This window comes from Aythya marila, assembly GCF_965140915.1.
Source record: "Aythya marila genome assembly, chromosome: 8".
Lineage (NCBI taxonomy): Eukaryota > Metazoa > Chordata > Aves > Anseriformes > Anatidae > Aythya > Aythya marila.
Genome location: NC_139049.1, coordinates 1,290,782 through 1,313,119, shown reverse-complemented (window position 1 = coordinate 1,313,119; position 22,338 = coordinate 1,290,782). Strand labels below are relative to the sequence as shown.

The 22,338-nt window shown below is 41.4% G+C and overlaps 1 protein-coding gene across 3 annotated transcripts in view; it reads left to right on the top strand.

Moving 5' to 3' along the window:
• TGFBR3 (transforming growth factor beta receptor 3) overlaps nucleotides 1–22,338 on the top strand; it is a 127,864-nt gene that overhangs the window by 28,812 nt on the left and 76,714 nt on the right. The gene's annotated exons all lie outside the window — the stretch shown is intronic.

The window sequence follows — 22,338 nt, the reverse complement described above, 5'->3', positions numbered from 1 at the left end:
TAGCTGATGAAAATAATGCTTGTCCGGTGATGATGCTGTTTCTCTTCAGCAAAGAGGCACAATTATAGGATATATACGGTCAAATCTTTTTACATGTGGCTGCCATCTGCGTGAGCCAAATTACTCCCTATGAATCAGGCGTACAATATGCGTGTTCTCTGTTCTGTGTAAAGATCTGCTCCCAAGTTGTTTAGAGTCATCCTTTCTCACTCTCCATTTAGTCCATTCTTTGGCAAATCTCCTGTGGACCTCATCTGGATTCTTGTCTGATTAAGGACTAAGAGCTTGACCCGATGAAATAATGATTAAAAACAAACAAACAAAAAAAAACCAAACAGCTTCCCCACAATGATCTACGGATTTCAATGGGAGTTGAATGCAGTATGTTCTGTTAAAGTGTTCAACATATATACTGGGTTTAAGGTAATGATTTCAGTACTTGGCTGTGTTACAGTATAAGTACTTTCTGGCCCTAACTTGATTAAGCTGCAAGTATATTACCATGATGAATCCTCTGTGGAAAGGAAAACACATGGTCTTTCTGTGGATTTTGTGGCTTATTTAGAATGAATTTTCATTTTGTCAATGTGTATATTGAGATGTTCCTCACCAGAAAATTCCATTTTATTAGTACCATTCATTTGGAGCTATTTTCTTAAACGCAGGGATCCAAGAGAGCAAATTTCCTTTGTAAAGTTGAGGCCATTAAATTGTAAGATCTAGGAAGGATTGTAACTTCAACTCTTACTGCACACAGCCTTCCAAAATGATTCACCATTTCCTTAAAAGATTCCGGTATCTCCCAAGTTTTTGTAAAAAACAGAAATGCAAAGCTATTTATCACATCCTGGAAGAAAACACATTAGAGAATTAGGCTATATAGTGAGATAAGGCTATAGTGAGATTAGGCTATAGTGAGATATAGTGAGCACAACTGGGTAGTGATCTTCAGCTGTTTGTGTAGGTAATACCCTTTAGACTATTTATTTTTAATAGAACAGACTAAATGACCTCTCATTTAAAAAAGAAAAATTGAATAATAGAATCATAGAATATCCTGAGTTGGAAGGGACCCATAAGGATCATCAAATCCAACTCCCGGCACCGCACAGGTCTACCCAAAAGTTTAGACCATGTGACTAAGTGCACAGTCCAATCGCTTCTTAAATTCAGACAGGCTTGGTGCTACGTCCCTGGGGAGCCTGTTCCAGTGTGCAGCCACCCTCTCAGAGAAGAACCTCTTCCTGATGTCCAGCCTAAACTTCCCCTGCCTCAGCTTAATACCGTTCCCATGGGTCCTATCACTGGTGTTTTAGGAGAATAGATCACCTGCCTTCCACTCCCCCTCGCAAGGAACTTGTAGACCGCAGTGAGGTCCCCCTTCAGCCTCCTCTTCTCCAGACTGAACAGGCCCAGTGCCCTCAGCTGCTCCTCGTACCTCTTCCCCTCTAGGCCCTTCACCATCTTTGTCGCCCTCCTCTGGACACTCTCCAACAGTTTAATGTCCTTCTTGTACTGTGGTGCCCAGAACTGCACACAGTACTCGAGGTGAGGCCGCACCAGCGCAGAGCAGAGCAGGACAATCACCTCCCTCAACTGACCAGTGATGCCATGCTTGGTGCACCCCAGGATATGGTTGGCCGTCCTGGCCGCCAAGGCACACTGCTGGTTCATATTCAACTTGCTGTCAGCCACAACCCCCGGATCCCTCTCTGTGGGGCTGCTCTCCAGTGTCTCATCGCCCAGGCTGTATGTATAGCCAGGGTTGCCCCGACCCAGGTGCAGGACCTGGCACTTGCCTTTGTTAAACTTCATGTGGTGTGTGATCGCGCAGCTCTCCAATCCGTCCAGATCTCTCTGCAAGGCCTTTCCACCCTCATCTGAGTCCACAATTCCTCCAAGTTTGGTGTCGGTGGCAAACTTGCTCAGAACACCTTCTAGTCCTACATCCAAATCATTTATAAAAACATTGAAGAGGAAATAAAACAGTGAAGCTCCCCCAGAATCTCACAGTTCAGAAGGAGGAAGGAAATGCTGGGATTCTCACACAATCCCCAAATTAGTTTTTTGTATGATACAGTTTAACTTGCAGATAATTTCTGCTGTAATAAAAAGTTATTCTTTAATGTTGTAGTGTCACTCACAGTTTTCTCTCTGCCACTTCTCTAGCCATTAAAAGGGGGCTGAAACTTAATTTTAGGATGAAAGGCTAACCCTTAAGACAGACGTTTCTTGAGTTGAAGGCTACAGCATAGCTACGGGATGCCTTTCAAGAACATCTCTGTATTGAAAAGCAAAGCACAAACGTAGGTAGTATGAAAGGAACATGCATTTAAAATGCAGATGTATTTATGTCACTTGAAGTAGGTGACATAAACTAGGTAGTTTTTTGGTGATAAAGCTCTTCAAGCCTTCTAGTACTGGCGTTTCTATTTTTATAAAAGCATTTTTGGTGCATTTTTTTTAAATCCCGATTGGTTTCATATGAGTGACGTTGATGGTGCTTGGTTACAGTGATCAGACACATGGTAGTATCTGCTTAAACAAGATAAATGTTGGATGATCAAACATGCTGTGCTTGTTATCTTCCTGAAACATGGACTTCTGTTGTGATGACGTAGTGACACATGAGGTTTACATGGATAGGAACAGCTGAACTTGGATCCTTGTAAATCAGGAGACAGAATGGATATTGTTTCATTAAGGTTCAAGTGGTGCCTGCCCCAAATAAATTATTTTGGAAAAGAAGTAAAAAACAAAAACTGGCAAAGGGGTTCTTGAACATAGAATCACAGAATTGTCTAGGTTGGAAGAGACCTCAAGATCACAGAGTCCAACCTCTGACCTAACACTAACAAGTCTTCCACTAAACCATATCACTCAGCTCTATATCTAAACATCTCCAGGGATGGTGACTCTACCACTTCCCTGGGCAGCCCATTCCAATGCCTAACAACCCTTTCAGTAAAGAAGTTTTTCTTAATATCCAACCTAAACCTCCCTGGCACAACTTTAGCCCATTCCCCCTTGTCCTGTCACCAGGCACGTGGGAGAACAGACCAACCCCCACCTCGCTACAGCCTCCTTTAAGGTGCCCATAGAGAGTGATAAGGTCGCCCCTGAGCCTCCTCTTCTCCAGGCTGAACAACCGCAGCTCCCTCAGCTGCTCCTCGTAGGACTTGTTCTCCAGGCCCCTCACCAGCTTTGTCGCCCTTCTCTGGACTTGCTCGAGCACTTCGATGTCCTTCTTGTAGCGAGGGGCCCAAAACTGAACACAGTACTCGAGGTGCGGCCTTACCAGAGCCGAGTACAGGGGGACAATCACCTCCCTAGCCCTGCTGGTCACACTGCTTCTTATACAAGCCAGGATGCTGTTGGCCTTATTGGCCACCTGAGCACAGTGCTGGCTCACGTTCAGTCGACTATCCACCAATACTCCCAGGTCCTTCTCTGCCAGGCAGCTTTCCATCCACTCATCTCCCAGCCTGTAGTGCTGCCTGGGGTTTTTGTGCCCCAGGTGCAGGACCTGGCACTTGGCCTTGTTGAACTTCATGCAGTTGGCCTCAGCCCATCGGTCCAGCCTATCCAGATCTTCCTGCAGAGCCCTCCTACCCTTGAGCAGATCGACACGCACCTAACTTGGTGTCATCTGCGAACTTACTGAGGGTGCACTCGATCCCCTCATGCAGATCATCGATAAAGATATTAAAGAGGACTGGCCCCAGCACCGAGCCCTGGGGAACACCACTAGTGACCGGCCTCCAACTGGACTTGGCTCCATTCACCACAACTCTTTGGGCCTGGCTATCCAGACAGTTTTTAACCCAACAAAGTGTACGCTAGTCCAAGCCATGAGCAGACAGTTTCTTGAAGAGAATGCTGTGGGAAATGGTGTCAAAAGCCTTACTGAGGTCAAGGTAGACCACATCCACAGCCTTTCCCTCATCCACCAGGCATGTCACTTTGTCATAGAAGGAGATCAGTTTCATCAAGCAGGACCTGCCTTTCATAAACCCATGCTGACTGGGCCTGATCACCTGCTTGCCCTGTAAGTGGCACGTGATGACACTCAAGATAATCTGCTCCATGAGCTGCCCTGGCATTGAGGTCAAACTGACAGGCCTAGAGTTCCCCGAGTCTACCTTCCAGCCCTTCTAGATGAGCATCATGTTTACTAGCTCCCAGTTGACTGGGACCTCCCCCGTTAGCCAGGGCTGCCAATAAATGATGGCAAGCGGCTTGGCCAGCTCCTCCACCAGTTCTCTCAGTACCCTTGGGTGTATCCCATCCAGCCCCATTGACTTGCGTACATCCAAGTGCTGTAGCAGGTCGCCAAACATTTCCTCGTGGATTATGAGGGCCACATTCTGCTCCCCATCCCCTTCCACCAGCTCAGGGTGCTGGGTATCCAGAGAACAACTGCTCTTACCGCTAAAGACTAAGGAAAATAAGGCATTAAGCACCTCAGCCTTTTCCTCATCTCTTGTAACTAAGTTTCCCTCCGCATCCAGTAAAAAGGATGGAGATTCTCCTTGGTCCTCCTTTTTGCGTTGATGTATTTATAAAAACATTTTTTGTTATCTTGAACGGCAGTAGCCAGTTTGAGCTCCAGATGAGCTTTGGCCTTTCTAATTTTGTCCCTGCACAGCCTCGCAACATCCTTATAGTCCTCCTGAGTGGCCCACCCTCTTTTCCAAAGATTATAAACCCTCTTTTTCCTCCTAAGCTCAAGCCACAGCTGTGTTCAGCCAGGCTGGTCTTCTTCCGTGCTGGCTCATCTTTGGGCACGTGGGGACAGACCGCTCCTGCGCCATTAAGATTTCCTTCTTGAAGAGTGCCCAGCCTTCCTGTACTCCTCTGCCCTTCAGAACCACCTCCCAAGGGACTCTGCCAACCAGTGTCCTGAACAGCTCAAAGTCAGCCCTCCGAAAGTCCAATACAGCGGTTTTACTGATCCCCTTCCTGACTTCTCCAAGAATGGAGAACTCTACCATTTCGTGGTCACTCTGCCCAAGACAGCTCCTGACCACCACATCTCCCACCAGTCTTTCTCTGTTTGTGAAGAGAAGGTCTAGCAGGGCACCTCCCCTAGTAGGCTCACTAACCAGCTGCGTCAGGAAGCTATCTTCCATGCTCTCCAGAAGCCTCCTAGACTACTTTCTCTGGGCTGTGTTGTGCTTCCAGGATATATCTGGGAAGTTGAAGTCCCCCACGAGAACAAGAACTGATGATTTTGCAACTTCTGTCAGCTGCCTATAGAACTCCTCATCCGTGTCCTCATCCTGGTTCAGTGGTCTGTAACAGACCCCCACCAGGATGCTTGCCTTGTTGGCCTTCCTGCTGATCCTAACCCACGGGAACTCAACCTTATCATTCCCAGCCTCAAGTAACATGCAGCAAGGTGTATACGACGATATGAAACAATAAATTTGTGTTCATTTAACTCTTATTGTAGTGGCTCAAGGAAGTAAATAGTGGGATTTGGGTGGGGAGAAAAGAAGTGAGAAGCTTGGAAGAAGGAGGAGCATATTTTGCATTTTTGATTTAGGGTATCTTGTTTCAAGATAACTTCACTGTAGTGACAGCAATGCTGAATTCTGGTGAAACGACTTGTGGAGTAGTGGAGGGTTGGCTCATTGCTTTTCACAGTTCAGTATTAGCCTAGCAACTTTGTTTAATATGTAACATCACATTTTAAACAGAACCTCTTTCCAGAGTGTGGAAAACACTGAGCTTGTTGATTGTTTCTGTGGCATTTGTCAGCCCCTTTGCGTGGAGGTTCAACACAGGGATTTCTTAGGCCACTTGACCTCTGCACTTGTATTCCATTCATCCTGTTGAGTCAGCCTTATTAGAGGATAAAGTTCAGTTTCTTCCAGTTTTGGAAGGAAAAAACAAAGTTGGTTTTTATTTTTCATAGCTGTAATCCAAAAGCAGTTGGCCTGAAGAACGGATCTATTTATTTAATTGTCTGAATATTGACAGTTTTATAGAAGTGGCAGAAGAATATCAGAAAAAAATATGCACTTAACTTAGATATTATGCCAAGCAAACAAAACTTTGTATATTTTGATGAGAAGGTTTCTATTAAAGAATAAGAGAAAAAGGGGCATATGGTTAAAGACCATAAATCTGCAGTTTATGATTAGATGCTTTCAGTAATAGTCCAAATCAGAGGTGCTTTTTCTCCTTTAGAAGGCTTCCACCTACTTTGAGGCATCAAACTGTATCAAATCATCCTGCACAATAAAAAAAATAATGGAAATGGATTTGAATTTTGTCATTTGAATTCTGTGTTGACGATCCAGACTTTCTGGTCTGTGTATGCTGGATATGACTGACTGCTTTTGTGTACTGGAGAGGCCAGTGTCTTTACTGCAGATACCTGGCAGCCGCTGGTCATTTTGGCGTGATCCTAACAGCCACTCAGGCAGCATGTATACAGACATTGAAACACATGTGATTCCCAGGAACAGTGTGTTGTAACCCTCCTCTGAGGTATTTTTCTATGAACTGTTTGGGCTTTTGTCCATGTTTAATGTTCAATCTCTGTAAGTATAGCTACCTCCGAATTAGACACTGCCCACCTGTTCCAGGCTGCCTAAGACCACTGGAAATCAGTCTTCTCTGCTCATTTCACCATGACATCTTTTTCTGCCTCAGAATTTCTTCTGGACAGAATAACAGGAGTTTGTTTGTTCAGGACTTTGAGATCAGCAGCTTTATCGTGGCTACTGTTCTGGAAGTGCAGAAAGCTGCAGGTAGAACTAACTTCGACTGAATGCTGATTGGATGAAAGTATCTCACAGTTCCTTCAACCTCCTTGAAAGATGGTTCTGTCTGGATATAATGCAATAGGTTAAATCAACAAAAGTAATTTTTATGGTATCTAAAGGACCATGCCATGGCATCCCAAATATGTAAATGAATCAAGGCTACAGTGTATCTATTTATTAAATTATTAAAACCATTCAAACCTCAGATTTCTCCCATGTCAGGTCTAATCTAAGATGATCTTTGCAGCGTACTTGTAAAATCAGTTTCCAGGAGCTTAACACAGAAAATGAAGAGGAGGAGAAGGCCATACTGAAAAGTGGTTTGGTTACCACCTAAGGAGGTGGTAGCCCCAGTCTTGGTGTCTATCTCAGGTATTAATAGTGGGCTCCCAGGAAAGCTGGTCAGGGAAGCAATTCTCAGAGGTATCGTGTCATGACTACAATGTCCTCTTACATTAAATAGTGAGTTTAATAATGCTGAAGAAAGTATGTGACATTGCTTTAGGAAAAGCTTTCATGCTCAAAACCAAGTCTCCTCATAGAGGAGACTCTCCTCTTTAAAAGTTGACTTAAGTTTGATTCTCATTTCCACTAAAGTTTTAGTCAACATATAGGTCAAATAGCTTTGGAGAACGTATATGTTGGAACTGTTGCATGAAGCCTATTTATTAGTCAAGGCACTTGCTGAGCTGCCTTTATCATATTCTCCACTGAAATGATTTAGTCAAAATTGCAAAGTGAAAATGCACAGGAGTCTTTTGAAAGTGGTATTTTGTGTCACTTTTGCTAATCATGGACTAGAAGGAAAATGTATTTGCGTAGTCAGCAGATTTTCTGAAATGAACCATAGCTCTTTCTAGGAAGGCCTTTTTGCATTCAGTCTGAGGTTTCCTGAGCACAACCAAATGTCATGGCTTCTGGCTGCCCAAAGGGAGATCGGTCTGGTTCCTTCTGGCCCAGGGTTGCAGACTAGTCTGCTGCCCTTGGTGAGAGCCAGCCTAGATACTCTTCAGGCCTTCCTTCCTGTCACTAAGCGCACTAAAGCCTGACAAAACCTGTTTAGTCTCTTTATTGCTGGGTTAGTTTCCTGTAACATCAGTGAGTTGAATCAGCTCTTGGGGAGAGTGGGTCTGATGAGCATCAAAACAGGCATGAAAGGTAGCTGGGAAGTCTTGGTGGGAAGAAAAGAGATGGAGGGAATGAGACACCCTGGTTTTGGCTGCGGTGAGGTGTTGGATGAGTCATCCTGTCTGGTAAACCTGCAGCATTAAGTTTCAGTGGGTTTTCATTCCTATGTGTGTAGAATTATGTGTATATGTAGATGTCAGATTTGTCCTCCCATGACAGATGTGCTTAATTTAGACCATCCTCCTAATCCCATGCAGATGAAGTAGCATCATGTGTACATGAGGCATGGAGCCTTCCTCCTGTACCAACATCCAGATGCCAAGCACAGCGTTTGTCACCCACCAGCCAGCTGTCTTGCACCCAGCTTGTGCTTCCCAGCAAGGTTCAGATAACACCTGTGTGCCCATTCCTAGTGCCCAGCTGCTGCCTTGGCCTCTGGCTTCACCCTGGTGCGTAGCCAAGCTGATACACTTCTACCCTCATCTGCCCATGTGGTCCCGTGTCCTGGGCATGAAGAAACATTGCAGTTTCTGCAGACGCAGTTTCATTTATTCTGGTGTCTTCTGATTTTTTTCACTTCAAACGCAATTCTAATCTAACAGACTGAATTTTTGAATCTCAAGTACAAATTGAGTGGAGATATGAAAGATGGAAATTATAACTGTAGTGTTGCAAACACTAAATTCCCTGTTTTTCACCACTAAATTTGCCAGATGGTCATCCTTTAAAAGGCCATCTTATGTTTGCTGTTCTGTGTGGTTTTGAATATACTGAGTCAAATCCTTGTTGTTTGCTGACTTTGTTTTTGTGGTTCAGCTGATCTGTGTGAGCCATCCTGGCTGCAGTGAGCCAACACTGCTGGTGCTCACATGGTTAAAAATTATGGCCGAGGATTAGCTTGCAATGGTAAACTGCGTAGGTAAGAACTATTGCTATGGTAACTTTAAGACAGTTTGTATCTCTGCTTTAACAATGCTTCTGTTTTAAACAGAAAACACAGCTGCAAGTTTCAGCAGGCCTTGCTATTTAGTCTTTGCAATAATTGGCCTATCTTGAGGGTTAAAATCTTGTTGTAGCTGACCTTGTCTCACAGCAGGAAATTGAATTTCATTTTTGGTAATAGGTATTTAAAATCCTGTTTTAAAGGTTCTAGCACGTGCACTTCAAAAAACTTTTTCCTCTTGCTCTCCAAGATGTTATCTGATACTGTTATTTATAAACATATCCAGATAATAAAGTTCTGCAGGCAACATATAAGCTTATTATTTGACTGAAGATAATTAGGTCTGTATATGATTTCTAGTATAAGGTATGCCTTTTACCAAGGAGCTTGGAACTAGGGAAACAAAGGATTTTTTTAAAATTGTTTTAAACAAAAATGTGAATGAGAGAGATTTTTGAGGAAAACCTGACAGAAGATAAATACTTCCAAAAACCTAAGTTAGGTTTGCTGCTCACCATACTCTAGAATGTGTCTGGGTGTATTTTCTTTGTTCTAAGCTTTTCCTGCATGTTTGGAATTTTGGTGACCTTTGTATGTTTAGAAAAAAATGGCAAGGGTATCAGACACTGAAGTAAAAAATGTTCAGGTTATATTGTTGGGGAAAAAAACCCTGAAAGAAGGTATGACACTTCACTACTCAGTGTGAGTTTTTTTTGTCTCTTGCAGCAGTATCTGGATGTGTATCCCAGTGGATGGTTTCAAAGGTTTTTAGAATATGGAGAAACTGAGTCTCAGAATTTTGCAAGGACCACCATTGACTTTATCCACCAAACTTTAATTGAAAATGGCACAAAGAAAATGTAGCTGCACAGACCACTTAGCAGCTTCTGAGCCATCAGTGACCTGTGGACCATGGCTCTAGGACCACTGCTCTGTTATGTTTATAGCCCTCACTGGAGGTTCAGCAGTGGCTTGAGCCATCCACCAGTGTAAAACAGCACAAGCATGGTTCAGCCACCTTGTCTGAAGCATCTTGTGGAACTCAGGGAAACATGTGCCAGTATTTAGTTTTTTATTTTAAAAACATTTAAATAGGAGAGTGTGGATGCTGTTCCCTTGCCAAGGTGACGCCGTTCTCAAGTTCAGGACGGAGCAAGGCTTATAAGTGTTCTCAGCACTGGAGCAGACTCGTATGCTCTTCTCCTTTATGCACAGAGCCTTGAACAAGTTTAGGCACAGAGTCTTTCTTACTTAAAAACAAACCAGAAAATAAAATCAAATCCACAAATCTAGGTGTAGTGAGACGTATTCCATAACTGCTTTATTGGCTGATCCTAACAGAGAGGCTGAGCTGAGCTGGTTAACTGAGTGAGAGCTGGAGAAGAGTATAGTACTTCTTGTGCTTTTGTGTTTTGTTTTGTTTTGATTTGATTTTTCCCCAATAGAGGAATGAAATTCTAAGTGTTTCTGGGAGGGGAGGTTTTGTTTTTCTTAGGCTCTTGACATGGATCAGTTTTCAAGGTTTGTGAAGTGAGACATTTAGTGATATTGAACTCATCCTTAAAGGGTCAGTTACAGGAATTCAGCCTTCGGCTGAACTCATGATCTTTTTTTTTTTTTCTTAATTAGAAAAGGGCTGGTGCTCTTTGAGTTGTGGAGCCCTTTTTCCACAATCCTGTTTCTTTCCCTTTGGTTTTTGCTGTTTCGGAGCAAATGTAAGAAGATGATCTCGAATGTAAGAAGAGATCTTCCCCACACCAGTAGTGGGCCTCTGGGGCAAGATGTTGCCAACTGCTGCATCTGGAAGCCTGAGAAAGAGCAACATTTCTTCATCCAACAAAGGGGCTCTTCCATCAATAAGTGTTTTCAACCTATGTCCACCTGAGGAGGTAGGAAAGGCAGCCTCAGCTTGTCCCTTCCTGGCTAGAAGAAAATTGCTCATTTCAAAGCCTGTCATGCTCGTTCCATCTCCACAGCCCATGGTATGTTCATCAGATCTTCCTGATGTTCAGCACTGAGCAGAATGCCATTTTTTAATTTAAAGTTATATTCCTTAAGTGCCAACTGAGAACAGGGAGGGGAAGGCTAAAAGTTTCCTGCTTGCCTGGAGCACCTAGATGTCAGCACAGGAGAACTTCTGACAGAAAAGACCAAGGAAGGGGAAAAAGCAGCTCCAGCAGCTCTTTGCTAAATGCCTGTGGTTGGAAATAGGGTTGAGATGCTTCAGAACTGGCCAAGGATTAGAAATGGTGACTGCTCGCCTGTTCTTCACATGGGCTAGACGTGAATGGCAAGTCTCCCATGTGTCCTCAGGGTGGTGGCAGAGTTAAAAGGAAAGATTGCATGCAAGTTGCTGTTGAGCTGGGAGCTGTACTGTCTCATACCCTGCATCTGTCAAAAAGATGTCTGAAAGGAAGCCACCGCTCTCCCTCCAGATGTGCATGCATCAAAACAGCCAAAATACGTTATTTACTCTCTGAAAACCAAGGTTACCTGCCATTACTCCAACTGACAGAGATAAAAGCAAGATATTTCATTGAAAGAGCCCTTTGTTATGTAGGTGAATGCCAAGTGCCAGTGAAGCTGTGCAGGCTGTGTAGGAACAGTTTAATGGTTTAATAAGAGTTGGATGGAAAAGAGAACAAATGACAAAGAAGTTTGAGAGAGCTGTAGAAAGGGCACAGATAGAGCTGCTATAAGTGACTACCATTTTTTTTTTAAAGCTATTACACACACACACACATCACAAATATATCTATTTTTAGTCATTCTGATCTGACCATAAAGAAGAGGAAGAAGAAAACCAACCCAACCCCCTAAACCAAAATCCTTCCACCTCCAATCAAGTGAATGTTTTCTATAATCTTACTATTATTATTTTGGTACCTTTGTCTATAGCTGTTGATACTGCCTGAAGTGAGATACCAAATTACATAGGTCACTGGTTCATTGCAAAAGGGTAATTCCTCTTTTGCTTTTCATGGGATAGTATCAAAGCAAGACCATGGCCCGTAGTAGTAGCTTGAGTTTTTTGTCATCAGTTTCTTGCATAATTCTGCACTTCCTGTGTTGGTTTGAGAATCATTTAAACTTGTGTCAGCACTTTCAAGAGCACCCAGGAGCATACAAAGAATTGAAGTATACATTTGCAATTTAAATAAGTAACATTTTGCTGAGAAAGAGAGACTCAGAAGACTTGTTTTCTTGGATAAGCACAGACTGCTGAGGTCTGATCTAGGCTTACACGTGTGTTTGTGCATGGTATTTGATGATGCATGAATTCCTGTGCGGCTGGTCATGAAGGTAAGTACAAATTTTTCATTGGCTCCTGAAACTGATTTTATGAAGTCTGGAATTTCCTTCACCGTCATCTTTAATTTACTCATTTTCAGGAGTACAATAACAGCAATAGTGTGAGTAGGATGGTTTGAGGAGTTTCATTACCAATTAATTAAAAATACAATGGTTTTGAAACCTGTTTGTGCTGTAAGCAGGCATTTAGTTTTTATTTTTCTTTCCTTTTGGCTCCAATCCAGAGTTCTAATGTAAACCAAGCCAAATGCATCCTGTCGTTGTCTGATAAAAAGTGCGCTTCCATTCATTGTTTCCATGCAACTTCCTATCCTTTCTACAGTAAAGAGGGATAAATCTGAGACAATTTGTGGGCTATCTCTGGGGAAAGAGACTTTCACAACAAAAGGCTTAAATGTTGTTTGGACAAATGAACAAGGAATGTTAGAAATGATTGTGTTTGTTCATTTCTTCCTCTTTGTACCATCATGGTTCTGGAGACAACTTGATCCATTAACAGGGGTAAAACTGAATGCTACATTTAGCTCTTCCATTCAGCCTGTTGAGGCACATTGATTACTTGCATTTTAGGTTCAGTATATTTTACAGACTTGATAAAAGTTTTGAGATGGAAGTCAGAGTTTTCTGAAATGCAGACATGTCTGGAAGGAAGCCCTGATTAATGTTGGCTACTGTTGGGAAAACGATAGGTGCTTCACAGGACCTACCATTTATGCAGGAGAATCGCTTACATTTGTATTTTAGACCAATTGCTGGAAAGTTGTCTCTTTTCTACTACTTCAGGATAACATGAAAAACTCAGCAACTTTATCTGAAGCAGTGATGGACTACTTTGTCTTCAATTCTGTGGCATGGAAAACAGAAAATGTACATTCAGGGTTTATTTAAATGAAAGTCAACACATTCATGATGTTCTGTTTATACAGACTAAAAAGATGCTCTTATGTTAGTAGAGTGTTTTCCAAATACTTGGGAGAAAGGATGAAAGAGAGGGAGAGCATGTATGCATGAGTGCGCATGCCTTAAAAATAGAAAAATACTAGAGAAGAGTTTCTGCAAGCAGCATTTTGTGGCAAATCTCAAGAGAAGTTAGGGCTCTGACAGGGCTTTCGGTCGGAAAGAGGTGCAGCAGAGGTTACATAAAATGCAGCTCTTTGATAGAGCAATACTTTACATGTTGTAGTACATCTGCTTTGAAAGACGTCTTTGTTTTCTAGGTACAGATGTTTGTTTTCTAAGATTATGCCTCATGTATCGGAATGTCTTAAAATTGTGCTCAGCAGATGTTAAACTAAACAGATTTTTCAGTCTCTGCATTTTCTGTTTAATCAGCTTAATAGGTGTCTACACAAGGCACCTGAAGTTCCATGTGTTGAACAAGATACTGACACATTGACATTGACTAACCCTGACTTGCTTGCACAGGATTTGCAATGAGTTTTATCATGAATGAATTTGGCTTCTATCTACATTCTTCTTAAAATTGGTAGATTGGGTATAATTCTACTTTCTTAAGTAGCAATACATTGCTACAGAAGTCAAGTTTTATTTGGTGGTTAGGTTTTCCAATTTAAATTGTCCTAGATAAGGACAAAATGTTGGTAGATGCTGCTTTTTTCTTTTTTTTTCTCTTTTTTTTTCTTTTTTTTTTTTCCTTTTTTTTTTTCCTTTTTTTTTTTTTTTTTTTCTTAAGAAAGTGAAAGAAAACATTTCTGCTTTCAAGATGCAATTTGACTTTTTTTTTTTTTTTTTACCCTTCAAGAGAAAAATGTGAGATCCATGCACGTGACATGTGATGTTCAGTCACCTCATCTGCAACAGAGCAGATGAGCCTCATGCTTTTACCAGGGGCTAGGAGCAGTGGGAATGGAAATTTTGCAACACATCCTCCAGGGAGGCATAGAAGATTGTTAAAAGGAAAAGGCAGCTGCAGGAGTTTGTTCCAAACAAAATTGCAATCCAAAGAAGGTATGGGGGGTGTCATTTATGGATATGAATGACTCAAAATGGGCAAGCAGAAGATGCTAGATAGATTTTGCTATGCATAACAGAAATGTATAGAAAGCCTGCAGGAAAATAAAGATCAAGATGCTTTGCAGATAGTGTAATCTAATATGTTGATATATTGCAATGGCAGAGTAGTTGGGTCCATATGTGGAATGTATCTGTAACACAGTTGATGATATTGGAATGGGAATTAATTCTGGGATAATAATTGTAGATTGAGAGCACTAGAGTAAGGCCCTGGTTGTGTACAGCTTTTACATTAGAAGTGAGCATTGTGTTGAAGCGTTTGGGCTATTGCATAGTTGCAGAATATCATTTTTTCTCCCCTTAGAGAAAGAGGGAAAGAACAGGGGTGGTGTCATGAAATGGAGTTACTGAAGATTAGTGGGTTTTGAGCATTGGAATGGGAAACCTCTGATGTGTTTTTGTATGAGCACATGTTTTTAATATTGCTTGTACGTTTTAAGTTCATCTACAACCAAATGTTGCCATATGTATTGAACATTTCTTGGGGATATATTTTTCATCTTCTCAGTTTAAGTTTTATAGCTTACTGATTTTAAATAAATACGTGTGGAGTCTGAGGTTTTTGAGACCCCCTACTAACCCATTTGTTGTTTTTGTTTTCTTTTGATTTTTTTTCTTTCCAAAATTGCCACAATTTGTCCATGAATCTTTCCCCCATAATTTTAAACCTCTCTCATTTGCCTCTACGGTAATTCAGTCAAAAGTAGTACCACCATCAAAAATACACTTTTTTTTTTTTTTTTTCCTGACAAGAAGCCTATGCTAGATGTGGCAGTAAAAGAACTCCCTGAAAACTAAGGGTATGAAGGGGAACTTACCTAGCCTTGTATAGAACAGCTTTGTGTTTTCAGTACAATAAGTAAACAGAAAAATAACAGCCTTCTTGTCTTATAAATGAAGCTTTACTGGAGTTCCCCTCTGCTTTGGGAATGCAAGATTAATGTGGGTATTGGTATGCATTATGAATGGAAACAAAGATACATCTTGCCTAATAAATTTAGTAATACGTACTGCTAAAATTAACTAGGAATACAGGTTTATGTAGTTTGTAATCTAAAATATTTGAGCACATTTTCTAACTTAATATTACACTTTTTTTTTTTTTTCCAAGTTGCATTATCACCCTCTTGCTGCTGTTCCACCTTCACTCACTATGCTGAAAGCAGTAACTCTTTGTGTAGTTTTTATGTCAGTTCCTTTCACTTTTAGGAACTTATTAGGGTATTTAGCAAATGAGACAGTGGAAACATGCCACCTCTGTGACCAGTAATTCTACAGATCATGAGAGAGATATCACTTATTGAGGTGGGATTTTATTAGTATTAGTGTTGCAATTCTTAAACTTGCCAGTAGTGAATTGTTTTTGAAATTCTATATATTGTCCTAATTTTGCTGAAACGTTTTTGGGTGAACGATTTTTCTAGCGGTTCCTCAGTCCTTAACCTCTAGTGGTATGGAAACGCAGTAATCTTGGATTGTCAAGAGAAGATTTGGGGTTGTGTATGGGAGATTAAGATTATGTTTACACTCCTCATTTCCTTCTACATGTTCCTTATCACCTCCTTCCTGTTTCTCTTTCCTCCTGCTTAGCTGCTTGTGAGTTTTCTTTAATCTACCTGGGTGTAATTTTGTATGTAACCAAAGTCCACAAAGACTATAGCTTCCTAGACTGATTTGTCCTGAAATTGGATGTCTTCTGCTGTGTATTGGTGATATCCAGAGATACCTAGGAGTTCCTCCTAAGGCTAATGATTAAATCTGAGGGCTCTAGACACCTATGAGAAATAAAACACTTCTTGAGTAGGTGGTACTTTTCCGTTTGAGTACATGTGCTAGGTTTTGTCAGAGTTAAAGCTGCTGCCGCAAGCTGTATAGAATGAGAAAACCGTAACACTCTGTTCCCCTCTAGAGCCGAATAGTCCATAAGACAAAAATAAATCAGCACTGAATTTATACAAATAAAATATAAAACACTGTGGACAGTAGTCTTTTCATTTTCTTACTGCCAGTGGGAATATATAGTGTATGCATCGCCCTTTCAGAACCTTGCTTCTCTTCCATGTATCTTACTGTGATCATGTTCTTCAAGGAGGAAAATCAGGAATAGTCTTGGACAGTCCAGTTCCTTGATGGTGGTGGAAATGCTTCTTTACTTCCATGATAAGAAACACTGCAGTTTCCTTCATGCTGCTGTCTCTCATCACAAAGTATCTGTGATGTCTCTTACCATCTCATCTTCCCTTTTCCATCTCTCAAGACTTAAGACTGAATGCCAGAATGACTGATCCTGAGCAGGGATGCCTTACTTCATCCTGCTTGCTTAGGAGTGTGAAGCTGCTTTTTCATGGTTATATGTAGTAAAAATTGCTTATGGTGTTAAAGTTGGGGGAAGAAGTCCATTATTCTCTATAGCCCTTGAAACACCAAGAATTTGGCATCCCAGGTAGTCTTTTGTGAAGGAGCATACAAGCAGGAATTCAGTATTTGTTAAAAAACCACCCACACAAGATAAGTAAGAATGTCTTATATTTTCTCTTTGAGTGACAGGCATAACTTTCTCACTTGTAAATTCTTGTTTGTCTCAATCCTTGTTTATAACATTTTTGGTATAAATGATTCCATCAGTGAGAAATCCTTTATTAGAAGGTTGTATAGGTTGTTAAAAATTATTCCACGTAGAATAGTGGCTCTTCATCCATGCAATTGTGTTTTTAAGAAATGAGTGGTGAAGGTTTTAGGACAAAGTTATTACTAAGTCTGCTTAGGTGCTCTGCAATGACTCTTAAGCTCTTCAGTTCAAGAGAAAATGACTTTTTCTCCTCTTGCTTTTCAGAACCTTTTTTGCTATTCAGAACTAGTTTTGAGGATCCTACCTCTTTCCTTCTTGTTCCAGTTTTCACTGTCACTAGTTTATATTAAAAATGCCCTTAAATTAACCTTCTTGAAAACAATTTTTGTGAGTCTGCCATTTGGGCATATTCAAATCTCTGCTCTGATAGCTATCCTCCTCTAAGACTTGCTCTACAATGTTCAAAATGATGAATTCTAGCAGGATCTGCTGTAATTTATATTGCTTTGTACCTGACAATGCAGAAAATCCCTAGTGTTTCTCAAGTCTGGATTTGGAATTTTTGTCTTTATGTATAATGACTGTGTATGTGTCATTCCCTCACTTAAAAATCAATTAGGATAAATCTGTCCATCTAAAGAGTGTTATATCTCGTTGGTGTGGTTTCAGTCTTCCTGCGCGGTGTGTGGAAACCATGCTAATGTACTGTGGAACCCACAGCACAGATTTGTGCAATTTGCAGGAGCTGGTCACACTTTTCAGCTGACAACACTAGAAATCTCTATGGAAATATAACAAAGTATATTAGCCTTTACTATTTGAATAAAATCCATCATAGTTCTGAGCTGGTCTTCGGCTGCTACTTGAGGTATACTCCACCTTTGTATTCACTCCCTTTTCTGCTCCTTTGTTAGAACACATGCTACTCATTAGTAGCATGGATGATATGGGAAATAAGAATGTTGAAATTGTATTGAATACCTTCCAGATGATCATATCAAACAAAGTTGGATCTGCATGAAGATTGACTTTAAAATATTCATAGTATTTTGGAGTGGAAAAATAGTTCAATGCTGATCAGTTTGCTAAAATTCTAAATTCACTAAATGTTTGCCATCAGAAAACACGTTTACACTAAGTGGTTCTTATAAAACTACCTAACCTGCTTATGTTCTTCAAAAGGCTTTGCAGGTGTTAAAGAATTAATCTTTAATTGCAGTAAGAGCCAGGATTTGCTAACAGGATTGAATGAATATATAGTCCAAAGCAGTGATATTTAAACAAAAGCCAAATAATGACTGTGTGAACGCATTTATATCCTCAGTAGAGGAAAGACTGAATTCCAAAGGCTTGTAGCCACACTAGGATGTACACACTGGAGGTTACAAATCTGTGAGCTGTAGGGATGAGGTGAAAGAGAGTATCTGTACATGCCTGTAGCTGAAGGGGTAATCCTGATGAATCAGCTGAACAAACTGGCTCTTAAGCAGCAATCATTTTGAGTTTTAGCAGGATGTTAGTGTCACCAGTGCAGGTGAAGTTGTCAAGAACAGGATGTGGGCCAGCAGTGAGCAGCTGGCAGAAGCTGCCAATCTCAGCACTTGTGTATGGTGAAGCAGCAGGATTGTGAAGCCCAGGCAGGATGAGGCTGTGGTTTCATCTTGGCTTTCAAACACAAGCAGGCAGAGTGGAGGTGATAAACAATCAGATTAGTAGTGTCACAGAAAGGGTTTTCTGGCTGTTTTTTTTTCTTTTTTTTTTTTTTTTCTTTTTTTTTTTCTTTTTCCTTTTCTTCTTTTCTTTAGAGTTGTAAATGCACGCTCTTTAGGATTCCAGCTACCTAGAGGAAGTAACTAGCTCTCCAGTCACAGGAAGATGTCAGGGAGGGAAGGAAGGTGAGCAGGAGGAGTCTGAGAGGAGCCAAACAGAGCAAGAGCAGTTAATTTGGAGACAGGAGACCTTGCTGGAGTGAGAGTGCCTGGGAGTGGCACCCTGCTCTCTAGAAAAGTCCTGTAGGTGTAGTAGGTAGTGCTGGAAAGAAATGTTAACAAGTATTGAATGAAGTTCAAGTTGAATGAAGGCAGTTCTGGTGTGTGGGTCATGTAAGAATAGACTAAAATAGAGCAGAAATAGAGAGAAGGTGGCAGAAGGAACTGGCTCATGTCATGTACAAACCAGCATCAGTGGACTTGATGATACAGACTCCCTTCACTTGGCACTAGCTCCAGGCATGCAAACGTTACGCTCAGCATGGCACTACTGCCCTGGCTGGTGGTTGGGCAAATACGCAAATTTCAGCACGTGAAGATGACTGTTTGGTACTGCCAGCACATTTAATCACAGAATCACCTAGGTTGGAAGAGACCTCAAAGATCACCAAGTCCAACCTCTGACCTAACACTAAAAAGTCCTCCACTAAACCATATCACTAAGCTAATGAGACAACGTTCATGAGTCTTGAGTTCTTAGGAAGCATAACGTGGAACTGGGACATAACTACACAAACACCTATGCAAAACTTTGCAGAAATGCAACATCTAGTGTAAGCCTCTTTGGTACTTACCCCACCATAAATCTTTGTATGTGGGTAATCTGACAGCAGATGTGGTTTGAATACAATGGAGCTAGCCTCCAGTAGTTATTCTGATCTCTGGTTCAAATTTCAAGGACTTTTTCTTGGTCAGTAATGAGTCTGGACTGAAAACAACTCTGCCAGAAGAAAAAACTCCCCTTCTTCCTGTCTCCCTCCCAGAAATGTTGATTTCTGGGTGGCTCAGAACAACTCCAATTTGAAGGAAGTGGTGCACAGAGCTGACAGAAATCTCAAGGAATCAAAAGAAAGTATTGAAGCACGCATATAGTGGCAACATCTGGAGCGTAGTTGCTCAGGAGGCAGAGGGGAGGGGAGAACATACGAGGGTAGGAGCTAATGTGGGGCTGGAGGCAGACTGTGGTGGTGACGGGTAGTTGGAAATACTGCCGTACCTGCACAGTTGGTCACGCGCCGCGGCACGCCCCGGGCTGGCCTGCTGGGAGCCAGCTTGCATGCACAAGTCATGGAGCTGCTCTGGTGCCATTGGAGTGCTATGGCAGTGAGCCCTGTCAGGGCTGGTACTGCTGCTCGGGCACGCTGCCAGCGTGGTTACACAGCTTTTGCAGGAGGTCTGGCCCTCCTCCAGCGAGGACGGAGCTCAGGCAGTATGGGCATGCCTTTGCTTGCCCTTCATTGTGTAGATAAGCTCAGCTGCACATGGTTATCCAGGATGTGAACTTCTACTCCCTCTGTGAATGTTTCCATTTTGCTAATAGAGCAGCCTGCCTTGCAGAGAGGGCTTTCCTAACATGGGCTTCAGGTGCCAGGCAGGGAGGCCGTTACAGAAAGCCTGTTGCTGTGTCAGTTCACACCTGCACCTCCTGCTCACTGCCGTTTTGATGTAGATGGGTCCAGTGAGGAGGAATCTGCATAGTCTCCACTAGTGTGGCAGGCTTGTACAAGTAAAGACCAGCTGAAGACTGGAGGGAAGGATTCATAGGAGAACTGCATGGAAGCAGGTAGTCAGGAGGGAATCCGTCTGCCAAGAGGGAGGTACTAGCTCTTTCTCTTCAACCTTTGCTAAGAAAAGCGTGCATTCTTTGTCAGCAGCTCCATTTCCGTCTTGTTCCAAGTCTTACAGTTTTTTATTCCTGTGCCAGACTGTCTTATCTTTCTAACTGTCCTTTACATAGAGACTGCTATCTTGCCCTGTACTTTCCTCTCCCCAAACACCCTGGTATTCTTTTTTTTTTTTTTTTTTTTTTTTTTCACTCACATGTGTGTGTAAATGTTTTAATGTTCAATTTCCCTTACTTTGTGCTCCTGTATGAGAGAGGCATCTTAACGAATGTCATCTCCCTCCACTCTGGTCTGCAAGAGAAAACAATTCCCTAAACCAATTGACGCACATGTTTAGAAATGTTTTTTTGTGTTGATTGTATAATAGCTTGTTCTGCTACAGGATGTGCACACCAGTGGTTGGGCTCATTGATCTGCAGGTTCTCTGATCTGCATTTGCAAATCAGGAAAAGGAGCCCTTTCTACTGCTGATATTATTGTTATTAATTCTAAAGTTTCATCAAGCGTTACAAAGGGCAACATTCATTGCTTAGGCTGCTCTCATCTTATATGTGTGCTTTTAAAAGGAGGTTAAAAAAAAACACAACTAAAACCAAGTCTCCAGTCCCCCAGGCTGCGGGTCAGTGCTACTCCTTGTACACAGTACGAAGTTTATCTTCTGCACCCCAAGCACAGGCATGTGCAATCTATGCCTGGAGCACTGCCTTTGACAAAAACTCCTGTTCTTTAGGAGCTGGCAGGATATGTAGTATGCACCGGTGGGTTTCAGGAACATCCCCTTTTGCAGGACAAGGCATGCATGACCGAAGGCATTGCAGAAATCTCACTGTTATAAGTGGCTTTGCTTTTTCTACATAAATTCCGTTTTAAGATGGGCTTTCTGACTTTAAGTGCCCAGTTGCTGACTGTATCTTGGGTGAACTGTATTTGTAACCAGCAAAGTGTAGGTCAATCTTAATGTAATTAAACATACACGTACAACCAGGTCAAATGATGTCTAGTGCTACGATAGCTGGATGTAGACTTCACAAAACCAGCAAGAGCTGTGCTATTTGATCATTTGAGGATTTTCTTTAACTATGAACTTTTATTTAGGAACAAACAAAACCATTTTACTTTAGTTGCAGATGTATGCTAGCCAGAGAAATGAACTTTATGGTCCGCCTTTGAACTGACCGGTTCATCTAATTCTTATCTGACTGACTTTTGTGCAAATTAGGAGTTAAGTCAATTGACATTCTCTTGTGACCTGAATCAAAAACATACTGTATCTGTTACTGTCAGGGGTGGGTTTGGGCCATTTTGGAAAAGCAGGGCTGCTTTTCATAAATATTTGTCTTGCTTTAGTTTCCTGAGATATAGTTCAAATGTAAACTGCTCTGTATGTTTCAGCTTTTGTGCTAGCTAGCTATATCACATCACACTGTCTCACATACTATATACAAGTATGGCACTACATCTTGCTGTGGTGATTATTTGAAAGGGCGTACACTCTGTTTTGGACTAGATATCTGTTATTAGTGTAGATAATTGCAGTCAGGCACAAAATAGAATCAGTAAACAAACATTTCATTTTATCATGTGATAAATGTCTACTGTTTTATCCAATTTATTTGAACGATGTTCACTATAAATCAGCACTGCTTCAAAAGCAACAAATCCAACTTGCCCTAAAGTGATTACTTTATACTAGAGATTAACGTTTCATTGTTTTGTATATGTGGTTGCAATTTTCAATGTTTGGGGATAACAATGTTTGACATAAACAAATAATTCACATCTAAGACTAAACAATTCCTCCTACCACCCTCACTGTTGTTTTTCTCCTTTGCGGTATTTTTGGGCTTCTTTTCTTTTTTAATCCTTCATTTGCTCTCTGGTAAAGACAAGACTACCTTCCATTTTGGAGTATGTACTTTAAATTTAGACTTTCAAAGAGAGAAATGAATTAACAATTTAGCAT